The sequence below is a fragment of the Apteryx mantelli genome, chromosome 2, assembly GCF_036417845.1.
Source record: "Apteryx mantelli isolate bAptMan1 chromosome 2, bAptMan1.hap1, whole genome shotgun sequence".
In the NCBI taxonomy this organism is placed as follows: Eukaryota; Metazoa; Chordata; class Aves; order Apterygiformes; family Apterygidae; genus Apteryx; species Apteryx mantelli.
Window position 1 is genome coordinate 158,126,010 of NC_089979.1, and position 10,857 is coordinate 158,136,866.

General features: G+C 43.1%; 1 long non-coding RNA gene across 1 annotated transcript; it reads left to right on the top strand.

Moving 5' to 3' along the window:
• The first annotated feature begins 6,956 nt into the window (after positions 1-6,956).
• On the top strand, positions 6,957-10,548 carry LOC136991416 (uncharacterized). Its single transcript, XR_010883613.1, has 2 exons — positions 6,957-7,543; positions 10,062-10,548. It is a non-coding gene; the product is annotated as an uncharacterized lncRNA (long non-coding RNA).
• Positions 10,549-10,857: the final 309 nt, after the last annotated feature.

Here is a 10,857-nt window from a genome sequence, read left to right on the forward strand (position 1 = left end):
AGGCCGCCGCCCGCGCTTCCGCCGCGGGGGCCGGGCCGCGGGGGGAGGCGGCGCTGCGCGCGGGTCATCGGGGCGGCGGGCGGCCGTTGGAGCCGTGAGGTGGCGGCGGGGCGGCGTGTCCTACCCCGCCCCGCCCCGGGCAGCCACGGAGCCTCGGGCGCATGGGGCCGCGCGAGGGAAAGACCCAGCCGTGAGCGGAGGCGTTTGGCTGTGGCTGACAGCAGTCGTGCTCTGCGCCCCGAAGCGCTGCGGAGGCAGAGTATTTCATCTTCCCCCCGTTAGGTTATGCGATTAAAAGCTAATTTCTGTTAGCACAAAGGAGCCGGGGGGGACCCCAGTAACCCAGTCAGTGCCGAGGGTCGGTGGGATCAAGGTGGATTGGGGAGGAAAAACCATGGGAAAATCGAAAAAAATCAAAACCCGCCTGGACGCGATCCTGTGCAACGTGCTCTAGGTGACCCTGCTTGAGCAGGGGGATTGGATGTAGATGATCTCCAAAGGTCCCTTCCGACCTCAACCCTTCTGTGATTCTGTGAAAAGGGGATAAAAGGGGACAGTAGCATGTTAGCAGGCTGGTCAGTGTGCTCCTCTGACCATGCCCTCCACCTAATCGCCACGGACTGTCCTGTCTTTCTATTAAACTCGTTTTCTAACTGTGCCTGCGGGTGAGCAGGGTCTTTATGCTTTGTGTGGGGAGATGCCAGCCCCTGGAAAAGGGCTGCAGGGCCACGCACCAGGGCCCCAGCAGCTGGAGGGGCCGCACGCGCACCGGTGTGTGTGATCGCCAGGGAACAGCAAACCAGACGAGCCAGCGAGCAGGTAGAAGGCTCGGGAGCAGGCGTTGAGGAGGCTGTAAGTCCAAGCCGGGTAGCAGCGAGACGGGGGACTGGAGAGTTGGCTGCTGCAGAGAGCAGGGCGTCCAAGCCAGCTACAGAGAGGCGGTGAAGTCGGGGCCTTGGCTGCTGGTGGGGCTGTAGGTCTGGACCAGCTATGGGAGAGCCCTGTTTGCGTGTGTGTGTCGGTGGGTGAGGCCACTGGGGATCCAGGATCAGATAATCCAAGTATCCAGCAGCTGTACTGGGGCTGCAGGCCTCAGGGACTCATGTGTCCAAGTGCCAGCATCTGGGGAGACCTGGGGGTCCAGGGACCAGCTACTGGATGGACCAAGTGTCCAAGGCCACCTGCAGAAGGGATCTGTATATACTTTTCCACTAACAAGTTGTTCTCCTGATCAGACAAAGAAGGGAACATGATCGGGTCATTTGTGCTGTTTGTATTTGCATGAGTGCCCTGCTTCCAGCTAGACCTGGGGACATGGAGCAGTGGCCACCTCACCCCTGTCAGACTACTGGATTTGGGAACCCCAAACACACACACACTTACTTCCCCTTTTTTTTTTTTAATAGTAACTTTCTATGGCTTGTCTCAAACTAAATTGTAAATCTGTTTAGGTAAAGGCAAAGCTTGAGTGAATTCTGGAGCAACTGATGGTCTTGGCAGTACTCTGTGCCATATTCTTTTTTGCATGTCTCCAGCAGGCATGAGATCCATATGTAGACCTAACACATAAACTTGAAAGGCACCTAAATGTAATCACATGATTCAATGTGTGTGTCTGTCCCTGTTTTCTGCTTAGTAGTAAGTGGGCATGCACTGAAATACTTCTGTTTCACATAAATTACAAATTACCTGATACAATATGGAAGAGTGAAGTTAGATTAAAAATCAGGAATTCTCTTGGCTTCCACATGTTTTTTTTTCTCCTCACAAAGCATGACATTTTCCACTTGAGAGAATGTAATATATTATTCTGTCATTGCATATTTTTCTACAGTACTAGTTTTTTTATTTAAATGCATTATTCTTTTCGCATTTTCTTTATTTTGTTGTGTTACTAATATTGCTGAAATGCTTCAAACAGTTGTCCAGTGTGCTGGAATTTTTTAGGGTATTTGAAAAGTAATAATTTATCTAATCAGTCGAGTCATAGCTAATCCTTTCCAGAAATTAATTTCAATAATGACTATTCAATCACAAGCATGCTGTTAGAACCATCCCTGTTACTACACTCTCTAGATGATGCTTCAGCTGCCCTGTTATGATGGGGCATGCTGCTTTGTAAATATTTTAATGCTAGTACTTCAGTCTTCTTTCTTGAAGTGTTCTTGAAGCAGTGAGATTTAACTTCACATTTTATTTATGTATTGTTTTGTCTGCATAAACAATTTTATAAAAGTAGGAGCTATTCACTAAACATAATACAAATGCCACATGTATACTGCAGAAACATTTATTATAAAGAAGCGCTTGGTTGGCTCCCTGGCCAAGTGGTGCAGTGTCCTTATGCCCTTATCACGGTACGTCTCTCTGGGTGATGTGCATAGCACAGCACATGGTCTGGGTCTCACTGGGTGCCATTCGTTGCTCTAGTACAAGGTACAAGAATAATTTCATGTTATTTATAATTTCAAAGTGATAGGAGTTGTAGTCTACTAGAGTGATGTTTTTACAACTAAAACTGAGAATATGTGTTACATGCCTGGAGTCTGGCGTGAATATACCTGAGGACATCTGAATGCAGAAGGCTGGCTGGGATGTGTGCAGACCAAAAGGAACACAAGGAAGAAGTCTCTAGAGGACCCCCAAACAGCACCCAAATTTTGTTTTGGAAGGAACTAGTTCTCTTGAAAAGAGCTCAAGAGTGTAGTAACACATGTGCAGTGCAGACAGTTGGAGGACTTGGACCAGGGTGGAAATCAGAGCACTAAATTATTTGATGGTTAAGACATACCTGGAATGAACTACATGCTACATAGACAGGTAAGTAGATAGAACACGGAGATTCGTGATGCCGTTCTTTCCAGTTTGTATCAATGTGAAAAATGGAACAGCAAACAAATCGCTTTTCAACTCAAGCTAAACACAGCAGGAGAGAGTACAAAGATAGCAGCAGTATCACATTTGGCAGTAAGATTTCTTGTACTGAATTGAGATAACTTACTTTAAAAACATGTCCTTACTTCTCTCAGTAAGAGTGCAGTGTGTTATGTGGGAAGGAATTTTCTCTTTTAGAACAAGGTAACTCTTCCTGTGCAACACCTAAGGTGATTGACTAACATTGTGAAGAACGAGGGAAAAGCTGTAATTATTTAGTAGTAGTATTTGTTGATTGCATGTGATCCAGTCAATCCAAGAGTATTTTAAAATGGTTCGTTCAAAACAAGCAGTTCTATAAGCAGAGAAACTAATTAATTCTCCTTTCCTTTGATTTTACACCTCATGGTAGGTCTCTGGTAAACATTAAGATATTATCATCAAACCTCTTCCTGTAATTAGGACTTTCAGAACATCTCTCTCTCGCGCGCGCGCTCTCTGTCATTTGTGGGTGACAGGTAACAGGCCAAACAGCCAAGCTTTCACATGAAGACTGATTCGTGTTCTGCCTAGAAGTGATCTAAAGCAGAATCTGCTTTAATGAGCACAATATGGAAGATACCAATAATGATCAGAAAAGATGCCAATTTTTCACTTTATTTTTAGACAGATCCCCCTCCTTTGATCTCTCATTTGCCCTATATTGGATCTCAAAGTAACTTCAAATGCATACTCTTCACATTCAGTCTCCGGCTATCATGGAACAAATTAATGCCCCACTAAATTTTAATAATGAAAGTTCATTTTGCTGCCTACCCAGCTAATAAACCTACAGTAGTGTCATTCCCCAGACATGGATAGCACATCACAAATGGATTTAAATAATAAAATAATAGAGAAAAAAAGGTTTTGCAAGATTTCCGAAGCAGTGGAATGACCTACATGCAACAAATAATAAGCAACTTTTATCCTTTTATCAGAAGAATCAAATTCATGAAATTCAAGTTTTAGTTAAAAATGGTGTTTGTGACCCTTTATCAAACAGTTGTAGGTGCTCAAAATGTGATTGGCAACTCCTGAGACTGCCACAGCTGTGAAATGTAGTTTCATCTCAAAGGAAACTCGGAAAAACCCTGTGTATCTCTGTGCACTCCTGGCAATGAGCATTGGTCACCAGAGACACTGCTTTGTTTTGAAATTGAGGCTGCCAGTTCCCTGGGACTATTCAAGGCTTCTTACTGGTTTTTGTTCCAGAAAGACTTGCAGGCATATGCATTATTTCTACCTGGGCCGTTTTTTTGTCTGGGCATTTATGAAGAAAATAGCTCTAGTGAGATATATTTTCATTCTGTTGAAAAATTGGATATGACATTGGCTTAATATCCATAGAGCGTCTAAATTATCAGCTGAAAATTCTAAAAGTAGCCTCAGATTTGGGGTACGCAGTCCGAGTCTGATTTGCACAATGGTTTAGTGGAGTTGTATATACTTAGCAGATTGGTGTATTTCAATTAGATACACCAAATCATTGCCACCTTGTCCATCAAAAGGAAAAGATGTATTCATATAGGTTTCTTCCACCTCTAACTGCATTAATTCTGTAGAATCTCATACAAATTAATTTAAAGTCTAAATCAAGTTTTCTACTGTTTCAACAGTGTAAAGCTATTTTCAGTGTCAAAGCTCATATATGTATGTGTTAACGTTTTAAAGCTAATTTATCAAGCAAACACTGCATACAATGAACCTTGCCTAAGTGGAAAGCTCGGCCTCATATTTCCTTACCAGGGAATGCTTTTGAGGGGGTGTTATTTGATTTTGTTTTGAGATGGTGCCAATTTATGTCAGCGCACAAAAAGCAACAAAGGGGAAGTTCTTAGATTGAATTATTAAGTATCAGACTCTTACTAAATTATCATTACAAAGGGCATGCACGGTAATGGATCAAAGAGCTTTGGAGAGCAACAATACTGCTACAGATGAGTAATGCCTTCTAATCTCTCTTGGTAACATGGCTGAGACACGCTTAGGAACACTTTCAGGAATGCAATATATGCATGTTAATAGTTGTAGTTCCGTGTAATCCTGGGAAAACTTTCAAGCTGTTAAAGGAAGTACAATAAAGACATATCGTGCTATGTCTTTACCAGCTGCTTCTCTTTAAAGTTGTTTGAGGAAAGAAATGGCTCAACCAAAATGGAGATGGGGGACTATGTCCTTTTTTAACGTGATTTGCTGCCGTTGCGTTAAAGAAGATAGTGAGGGCCAGAGGAGGATTCTCCCTGTGCCTGGGGAGTTGCCCTGCTGAAGGTCTAGCAGGGATGGCCTTGTGGAAGGAGCCCCTCGCCCTTGGCGTCAGGATAAGCAGGGTCACATCAGCACTGCTGGGGTCAGGTCAGAACCACACAGGCCAGGAAATGCTCACAAAGAGCTGCGTTCTCCTGCGCCCGTTCCTGTGCAGGCATTCAACCGGGAATACAGGCCAGGAGAATCCCCTAAAAGCCTTAAGTAGCTGCAAGGGGAGCTTCCTGAAACAACATCTTCTCTCACACCCCCTCCAGAGGGAGCCAAACCGAAAGAAAAGGAGCATCTCAGTAATCTGCTACTAACACTTAATTCACCTGTTCATTCCCGATATTAAAAAAAATAAATCCTCAGGACCAGTCTGAAATCTGGTGATTATTATGGTGTTTGCTAATCATTATTTGCTAAAATTGCTTTGCTAATCTTTCTGAATATAAACACCCAGTCTCAGGTCTGGCAGAGCTTCATAATGCTTTAAGAAATGGGTAGCTCACCTACAAAAGTAATGCCTCATGCCAGTCCTCTCAGTGCTCTGGCCCAGACGGAGTGGCATCAGTGGGGTCCCATCCAGCCTTACTCAAAGAAAGTGCCCATGATGCACAGTGCAACACAATGTGCCTCAGGCAACTCTGAAAGACACCTGAAGGGCATAGTTGGCCATTGCCTTTCTCTTAGGTCCAAAAAGAGTTTTGTATGTTCCACTAGCTCACCTTTTAATATGGAATTATCACCCTAATTTTAAAGTGCTTCACATCTTAGGTTTCTGACCTGTCTGTGACTCACTCTAGCTCCATGGAAAAAAGAATTTTGGCAGAGACCACTTTGAAACTACTTGTGATCAGAGGTTCTTGACAGAAGGGCCCAAGGTGTGCTATTCATTGGTGAGAAGGATCTTAAACTACACTCACAAAAAGCTAATCACTTTTGCAAGTCTTCCCTGAATGGTGGTGGGAGGAATCAGCGTAAGAAAATTTTCCATGTGAGAGAGAGGGATAAAAAGTGGAGAGAAAAGGAAAGGGAATAAAAAAGAGAAAACAGTAACAGCAGTGTTGGGAAGTAACATACAGGAGGGCCGTCTTAATGTCTGATTTAGTTATGATTTTATTTCGCCTTATTTAAGACACCTACATATCTGAGTGTAGGATGCAGTGTGAGATATGGTTTAAATTGAGCCTTTAAAACCCAGGAATGCAAATATGAGGAGGAAGCAAGATTTCTTAATGGATATCTCTTAAAGTGCAAAACCAGGATGTAATTTGTACTCAGAATAGATATTCACGTTCTGCTTTATTCAAACTTCACATGTTTGGAATTGGTTTTAAGTGTCCTTAGATTTTTGCACTTGAGAACATCTGCAGGTGTAATTTTGCTGGCACATATAATTACAGGCACATTTTATTGTACTTAGATGCCTATTTTGTTTTGTCTGGAAAGTGAGGAGTTTGACATCTAAATGCCCCTACAATCAGCTATGACATAAACTGCATCTACAGCTGTATTTTTGACTTAAAACTGGAAAATGAGTTGATGTCCTTTCAGAAAGTAATGCCTCATCTTCACATGTCTAGACTGAATATAGTAGGTTTCAGGTTTTACAATAACGCTTAAATCTTTGTCAGCATATATTTATAAGATATTAGTAGTGATATTTTAAAAATAAAATATCATACTGATATTGTAATATGAGAAATTTGTTATATCAAACCAGGAAGTGGTTTTTTTTTTTTTTTTGAGAAGAGACTGGATGCCTATGTGAGAGCTAAAACCGCAATGTTAGTTTGGATTGCCTAATATGGTAATATTGTAGAACTGCATTGTGAAATGTGTGCGCGTGACTTAACGGCCACAACGTACCACGCAGAGGAAGACTCCAGCCTTCATCCCTACGACCACCAGAGGGCTGAAGAAGACTCCCTAGCAACAGTCGGCGCAACCGAAGAAGTTACAGGAAGTGCTACGTATACCCGGAACTAGAACCGCATATAAGGAGACCGTGAGCAGGAGAACGCGCGCGCCGTTGGTGGAGCAGAGACTCCCCGGCCGCCCAGCGCTGTTTTGCTTACTTGTGACTTGCTCAATTATTTTATTAAATTGGAATTTATGCAACCCAGTTAGAGTGGTCGTTACGATTTGTCACGTTTACCTATAACAATTTTGGTGCCGTGACTCGGATCCAGGTTTCCCTGGTTCGGGACTCTGACTCAGGGGAGGCGCCCCATCTTCGGATGGCCCTTGAGTGGGTAGTTCCCCTACCACAACCTGTACTTCCAAACCCTAAATCGGACAAGTAAGCAAAAGAACTGCAGTACCCCGTAAACTTTGTGCACGAAGATCCGAACGAAGACTCAGGATTGAGTAAGTATTGGTAAGTGGTTCCGTTCGGTTGGGGTGGGATACCCGGAGCACGTCTGAGTGAGACGTCCCCAGGGGACGAAGCGAGTGCGGACCCTACAGTAGTGCGGTTCCCATTGTCCGCGAGGGCGTGGGCCACGACCTAGGGGAGCGGTTGAGCGTGTGTGCGTGTGTGCTCCGGAAGATGGGACAGAAAAAGAGCAAGTCTTCTGATCCCATAGAGGGCTTTACAGTACGGTTACCAGATATACCGCCCGATAGCCCTTTAGGACTAATGATTAAGCATTGGGACATTGGCTTAGCAAGGGCACAAAAAAATTGGACCCCGAAAGGGTAAATGGTATACTGTCAATAAGACCCCTGAAGAGCAAAAGACAGGTCCGACAATTGCTGGGGTTATTAGGGTATTGCAGACAATGGATTGAAAATTATAGCAATAAAGTAAAATTTTTATATCAAAAACTAATAGCAGATGGGCTGATAAAATGGACTCAAACCGATGATCAAAGCCTCGAAGATTTGAAGGCCGACTTGGTGAATGCACCTGTTTTGAGTTTACCAGATATTAAGAGACCATTCTACATGTTTATCAATACACAGGAAGGGACAGCCTTTGGAGTCCTAACACAGGAATGGGCAGGGAAGAAGAAACCTGTAGGGTATTTTTCAAAATTGTTAGACCCCGTCAGTCGGGGATGGCCCACTTGCCTACAAGCCATTGTAGCAACAGCCTTATTAGTAGAAGAGGCTAAAAAGATAACCTTTGGAGGAGAATTAAAAGTATATACCCCTCATAATATATGAGGAGTACTACAACAAAAAGCTGAAAAATGGATAACTGATGCCAGGCTATTAAAATATGAGGGCATTTTAATCCATTCTCCAAAGTTGGAAATTGAGACTACAAGCTTGCAGAATCCAGCCCAGTTCCTGTATGGGGAACCCAGTGGTCAATTAAGACATGATTGCATGCGTCTAATAGAATACCAAACTAAAATAAGAGAAGACTTAGAAGAAGAAGAGTTATCAGAGGGGACTAAATTCTTTGTGGACGGATCCTCTCGCATAGTTGAAGGAAAACGCAAATCAGGGTACGCTATTGTAGATGGGAAGTCTCTAGAGTTAATAGAATCAGGGCCCCTAGACAAAACTTGGTCGGCCCAGGCTTGTGAGTTGTATGCGGTTTTTAGAGCCTTAGAAATTTTAAAAGGCAAAATAGGGACTATATACACCGACTCTAAATACACTTATGGAGTAGTACATACATTTGGGAAAATATGGGAAGAAAGGGGACTGATTAATTCTCAAGGGAAGAATTTAGTGCACGAAAAATTAATTAAAAAAAACTTTAGAAGCTTTGCGGGGATCCCGGAGAATTGCAGTAGTACACGTTAGGGGCCATCAAAAAGGCACATCTTACCACATAAGGGGAAATAATCTAGCAGATGAAGAAGCAAAAAAGGCAGCTTTACACCTATTGTCTGAAGGAAAAGAGGGCCAAGATAAGCTAGATACCAGGATGAGTTTTACTAAACAGGAAATAGATAAATTACGACAAATAGGAGCCATAGAAAAAGAAGGTAAATGGGTGCTGCCCGATGATAGAGAAATTGTATCCAAAGGCGTGGCTTGGAGAATCATGAAAGAATTCCACCGACAGACTCATTGGGGAGTGCAAGCATTAGTAGACCAGTTTGGAACCAAGTATATGTGCATTGGAATATATGACATAGCAAAAAGACTAGTGGGAGAATGTTTGACCTGTCAGAAGGTTAACAAGCAGCACCTCAGAGAAAAAGTCCCAGGGGGACGATCAATAGCCAAGAGGCCGTTTGAGAAAATACAGGTTGACTTTACAGAACTCCCAAAAGTGGGCAGGTATAAATACCTATTAGTTATAGTAGATCATTTAACTTACTTTGTAGAAGCTTTTCCCATAGCCCAAGCAACTGTGAAATCAGTAGCCAAGATATTGTTAGAAAATATTATACCCCGGTATGGGAATGTATTAGTCATAGACTCAGACAGGGGACCACATTTCACATCCAAAGTCATTAAAGAAACATTAGATCCTTTAGGAATCAAGTGGGAGTGTCACACTCCTTGGCATCCTCAAAGTTCGGGAAAGGTAGAAAGGATGAATGGGGAAATAAAAAAACAGTTAACGAAGCTAATGATGGAAACCCAGATGAATTGGATCAAGTGTTTACCTTTAGCTTTGTTGAATATACGAACTCAGCCCAGAACTGACACAGGAGTCTCCCCTTTTGAAATGTTATATGGGATGCCATACGATTTAGAAATACCAAAAGAACATCCTAAAGTAGAAGAGAGATTATTACAGAAATATATTACAGAGCTTATGAAGAGAAGACAAGAATTGATAAAGGAAGGACTAATAGTACAGAGACCTCCACTAGATGTAGCCATTCACCGAGTTAACCCTGGAGACAAGGTTTTAATTAAAACCTGGAAAGACTCGTCCTTGACTCCCCACTGGGAGGGACCTTTTCTTGTCTTGCTTACCACAGACACTGCTATTCGTACCGCAGAGTGAGGATGGACACATGCCAGCAGAATTAAAGGACCGATCTCAGAATCATCGTGGGAAGCCTTTGGAAACCCGGACAATTTAAAAGTAACCTTTAAGAAGAAACCTAGAAACTTCGATAAGTGTGGAAGAATGGTTAAGCGAGAAAGGGCATGATCTTATTGGGATGAACAACCCCGTCTTCATGGTGGGAGAAGAACCTGAGGCCAAAGCGAGCAGTCCTTGAACCGCCCTTGAGCACTACAAAAGAAGGAAGTCACGAACTGATAAACAAGTCAAAGTGGAACCAGGTCCAATAAATGTCGACAGACTTCTCCGCATGGACAGCAATCCTGCACCAATCGTATATCCGCTTTAGGCACGTGAACGGAGATTGTGAGCCAATCATATAGCTATCGCTAGCACATGTTCCTATTGCCTGTCTATATATACTCTGTGAGAACTTGAATAAAGGGAGAACGATCATACTCACATTGAGACTCCGTCGTTACTCCGGGTCCGTCTCTCACTCCGACAGATAAGTGAGACCACATTTTGTAAAACCCCACATTGTATTTGTTATCCCTTTGTGTGTTATGAATGTAGGGTTTGTAAAGAGAAGTAGTGGACTCATTGTTAGTACGGGTACCTCCCTAGCGGCATTTGCCGCCCTTGTTATGACAAATTGACCTATTTGACATTAAAAGATCTTAAGAAAAGATCGGTAGAATGGTGGGAAGCTTTTGCTAAAGGAGTACAACCAGAGAAAGGTTGTACCCACGCCAACCACCCCGATC